A 5,656-nucleotide genomic window follows, 5' to 3' on the forward strand; every position below is an offset into this window, starting at 1 on the left:
ATCCAGTCGCGCAGTTAAAAGGGAGAATAAACCTTTGATCCTGTGTGTCATGAGAACATGAGTTAGGAGATAAAACTACGTGTGTGTCTGCTTTCTAGTCCAGTGGTGACAGTACGCACGTATTGCTTAATACACCGAATAACGCCAAGAGTAGTTATCCAAGGATGGGAATCTATCACCGTTTGTTTTTTGTTGTCGATTTAAAGTGTGTGTGTGTGTGCGTGCGTGCGCGTGTCTGTCTGTCCATGTGTGCATTTGTGTGTCCGTGTGTGTGTTTGTATGTGTGTCTCCTCTTCCCATTATAGCCCTTCTTTTAAATTGACGTTAAGGCTATAGTAACGAAATAACCATTCTTTATCAAAACACTCCACCCGCAGCTACCACAGACGTAATCTTTCATCATTAGGCCTATAGTAATAATCATTTAGCGTCATATGACAGAAGACAAAACCTCTATTTCTTTTATGGAGTATGCCAGTAAGCTTCAGTTGATTTTCAAGAAATTACGAGTCATATATATACTGTCACCATTCTCAACCCTAACCATACCGAAAGAACGACACTATATATACATGTAGATGTATTATTATAACCATGATGGTGATTTCCAAACTCGTTGGGTATAGATTTATGACCAGAGCCAACTCGACATATTAGGGTAGGCCAAAACAGGACGAAGATAAGAACAAATCTAGTGTCACCGCGTAAACATTTAAAGGTGCATTGTTCTTTACAAACGTATTTCAGTCGCCTGTAATGAATGCATAATATACTATCAGTCCATCATAATCTCCTCTGAATGGAAAGGCAAGGGAAGGAAAGGAAAAGGAATAGCTGGTTAACACAGTTATAGCGTCTAACATATTATTTTGACATAGTCTAAAAGACTCTAAATTCACTTCTTGGAATGGGAAACGATCTTTATGTTTGACATTTAGTCTGGAAACAGATATTGGAAATTGCGATGCAGTTCTAGACTGTACTGATATTAACTTTATGTACATTTAAAACTCTCTTTTTTTCCATTTGGTCGTCTGATGACGACATAGATATGGTACAAAAATTGTTAATCAGAATAGATGTACAATGCTCTAAATTTGGGATGGAAAGCAAATGTTACTCGTAAGGATGTGTACACGTATTTTCATTGGTTCTGTCAAGTTGGAGCTTTGGTCAAAAGAGCGAAAAAGGAAACCCACTGTCACTACATACGTTTTTCTTGTCGAAAAATAACAAGGAGTATTATATATACACTTACCTAACATCTATCACCTGTTTCAAGGTTAAAGGGACATTCCTGAGTTTGCTGCATTGTAAGATGTTTCCGACTAATAACATATTTCTACGATTAAACTTACATATTAAATATATTTTCTTGTTTAGAATATCAATGTCTGTATATACAATGTTCTTCTGGTCGTCATTGTAAGAAGCCCAAACTGGATTTTGTTTTCAAATAATTTCGTACGTACGAAAAAACAAAATTGTTTTTAGGAAATAAAATGAAATTTAACCCAGTACAAACATTAGAACGACCAGAAACACGTTTACTATACAGTCACTAATATTTTATGTAGAAAAATATATTTGACATGTAATTACAATCGTTAAAAAGTCTCCGTTAGTCGATAACATCTTTAAAATTGCAGCAAACTCGGGAATGTCCCTTTAAAGGTAGAGTAAACTCCAACAAGAGATTTATGTGTTGGAAAGATGCATACCCGGACCACCAACACATACTGGCACTTTAAAGGTAGAGTAAACTCCAACAAGAGATTTATGTGTTGGAAAGATGCATACCCGGACCACCAACACATACTGGCACTTTAAAGGTAGAGTAAACTCAAACAAGAGATTTATGTGTTGGAAAGATGCATACCCGGACCACCAACACATACTGACACTTTAAAGGTAGAGTAAATCAAATAAGAGATTTATGTGTTGGAAAGATGCATACCCGGATCACCAACACATACTGACACTTTAAAGGTAGAGTAAACTCAAACAAGAGATTTATGTGTTGGAAAGATGCATACCCGGACCACCAACACATACTGACACTTTAAAGGTAGAGTAAATCAAATAAGAGATTTATGTGTTGGAAAGATGCATACCCGGATCACCAACACATACTGACACTTTAAAGGTAGAGTAAACTCAAACAAGAGATTTATGTGTTGGAAAGATGCATACCCGGACCACCAACACATACTGACTCTTTAAAGGTAGAGTAAACTCAAACAAAAGATTTATGTGTTGGAAAGATGCATACCCGGACCACCAACACATACTGACACTTTAACAAATGAAAAACGCGTAATTTTAAAGTTAATAAAAAACCTTATTCCTGCTGATTATTGTGACGTCCGGTGGTATTGTGACGTCCGGTGGTATAGCTTGAGGCGAAGTGACGTCAACTCCGTCCATCTGCTCTATGCACAATGTAAACAAACGCTCTAATTTACGACAAGGCGCTTCGCTTTCATCAAAATGACTGGGTAAAACAACATAAATGACTTGATAGTATAATAAACTATTTAACTAAATATATTTCAATTTGCATCAATAGAACGAAATGGAGTTCTAGTATTTTTCTTTCTTTTTTAAATCCAAAGAAAAAAATGCATATTATTAGGCCTATTGGCATGCTACGTTCGAGCAAAAACGACCACTCACGATACCCAAGTGGTAATTTTCTTTTCTTTGGGACTACGTAATTGGTTAGTTTCGTGATTTTAGATGGGAAAGTCTACTTAATCAAGGGTTTTACAGAATTACTTACAGTAATAAAGCAGACGGCTGATCGATTACGATTAGAGGGGTGCCCGTACGGTTAACACACAATACCCTGTGATCTTAATAAAAGAGACACGTCTTTTTAGTGTGTCTAGACACAGTGTCTGGGGACCGTCTAAATAATATACACCTGCCAATCAGGAACCACAGGTACAGGCCACGGAAAGAAAAGACCAATTAACTAAGAAAACACTCCGATTATTATTTCAGTACGTCGGTTAATTTATGTACAAACCATAATACAGTCATTTCAACACTTTGACAATGGTGGTTTATTTTGTATTAAACATAAATATATAATTGTTGCTGGCTTACTGGGATGACTATTATTACAGAATATTGCGATGCATCCGCAAAAATCAGGTGTTTTGTTTCTTCAGTTCGAAGACTAATTTCTGACGTGACACGTTAGGTATTACGTAACCACCAGCTCGCCAGAGGGCGTATTCACTGGGATGATACAAAATAGCTGCACCCGTTATATATAATAGCCGTCACATTTAACCGTTTTATTAATTAACTATACGATTATACTTGTTGATATTAAACAATAATGTGTATTATATATCGTTGAATATGCATACCAGGTCAAATGCCTTGATTGTCCTTTCCTTTAAGGAGACATTTCATTAAGAAAGATCCATTGTCTGTTAGTTGTTTTAGATATTGTTACGATCCCACTAGCGTCTGAAACCCAGAGTGCGTAAGACCTCTTTTAGACTTTAACAACCACTAATGTTCAGCTGACTATTGAAGGGACTGTCCACAAGTTGTTGCCATTGTAAAATGTTTCCGGTTTTGGCAACTAAAATTAGATATTCAATTAATTGTCTTGTTTAGAATACCAGTGTGTGGGTATATCCAATGTGTTTGTGCTAGTATGAAAATATTTGAAGCAGTCACCGTTCCGTTAGTAGCAAACATGTTACACTGGCAACAACGTCAGGACAGTCCCATTAAGATGTTAAGAGCGTTTCAGCCGATGTGTGCCCAGCACAACGTGCTTGAACTCTGGTGGATATATGAAGTTATCTTTCAGACAAGGTGCCGACCACATACCCCAGCACTGTTATCACCGAACTTTGTTCCCACTAGTATATGTTATAGTCACTGTTGTTTTAATTTTTCTGAAGCAACTTCTCATTGACAAACTTCTTGCTATTAAACTCCAAATCCATTTCCTTGTCTTCAGAACACATTTGTATGCTGTTCAAGAGATGTTTGTTGCTCTATCTGACAATGTTTAGATGCACCAATTGTCATGGCTATGGGATAGCCCAGCAAATGTGAAAGAAAACATGGAGAATTACATACAGAAGAGAGTTCAGCTGTAGACGAGCATATTGGAGTTGCCATGTAGAGGAATGAGCAAAATCTTACCAGAGTAAATATAATTAACTTTCTTTGTGAATATGTCTTAATATTCAGTTTTCTGCACTTGAAGGATGAATTTGATAGATTTTGCTTGTCCAATTTTTTTTTTTTTTTAATGACACCACTAGAGTACATTGATGTGTTAATTATCGGCTATTGGATGTCAAACATTTGGAATGAGAAATACCCAGTGGGCATCGACGGAGATCGATCCCGAAATGACTGTGCATCAAGCAAGCACTTTACCACTGGGCTACGTCCCAATCTTGCATATCAGTGCCATGGATACATCAACACCTCAATTGCACCCAAACTGTCTTCTGCAGCAACAAAAATTTTACAGATTTATATTTTATCCAGATTATTAAAAACAAAATGAGATTGAAATATGACCTAGGTTGAACCACTATCACAGTGTCATCAGCTTTATGTTCTGCCACTACAGCACCAAGATATTTTATTATTTAGTTATACAATAATAACACAATTTCACATAAAATTTCAATCACCTTTTAATAATTTACATCAAACAAAAAAGCAGTAACATTTATAAAATACACATAAAAGTATATGTATAAAAATTAGAAATCGGAAATATATATTACAAAACCAGTTTGGCTTTATTTGGATGTGAATAATTAGGATCTACATTCATCACAATATTATTAGGTTAATCAAAATTAAGACATACTTATATCAATATATAATTTGAATGAAATATGATCTGGGTTTAGTTCGAATGTACAGTGCAGGCCTGTAGGAACGCTATCTGGACTGGGGAGGCACCATCTTTAGTTGGGGGTTAACAGCCTCTAGTGGGATTGGTAGTGGGGAAGGGGGAGAGGGGGTGCACAAGTCATATTCATACCTTTATCTATATCGAGTACGACAAAACAAAACATACGGTTTTGTCCTTAAGTGTGGGGGGTGGGGAGGGAAGAGGCATGGGCTCCCGCCTTCCTATGGGCCTGCAGTGTACAATTCAGATACAAGAGGTCACCATTGTTAAGACCATTTTTTATCACAGTTTTCCAAATGTTTTTCAATTAGTGCATATCAAAGGATATAGCATGTGCTGTGATGTCTCAGACCTTGCTGTTTAAGGGGAGCTATCACTCTTGCTCCCCATCACTCCCTGAGGCAAGTTCAAGAAAAGTCATTTTGGATTTGGAAGTCATGTGGATTTATATAATATCAATATGGTAATATCTTAAAGGGACATTCCTGAGTTTGCTGCATTGTAAGATGTTTCCGACTAATAAAATATTTCTACGATTAAACATACATATTAAATATATTTTCTTGTTTAGAATATCAGTGTCTGTATATTCAATGTGTTTCTTGTTGTCTTAATATTTGTAAGAAGCCCAAACTGGATTTTGTCTTCAAATAATTTTGTACCTACGAAAAAATTATATTTTTGGAAATAAAATGAAATTTAACCAAGTACAAATATTAGAACGATCAGAAACATGTTTAATATACA

The sequence above is a fragment of the Gigantopelta aegis genome, chromosome 3 (genome assembly GCF_016097555.1).
Source record: "Gigantopelta aegis isolate Gae_Host chromosome 3, Gae_host_genome, whole genome shotgun sequence".
Lineage (NCBI taxonomy): Eukaryota > Metazoa > Mollusca > Gastropoda > Neomphalida > Peltospiridae > Gigantopelta > Gigantopelta aegis.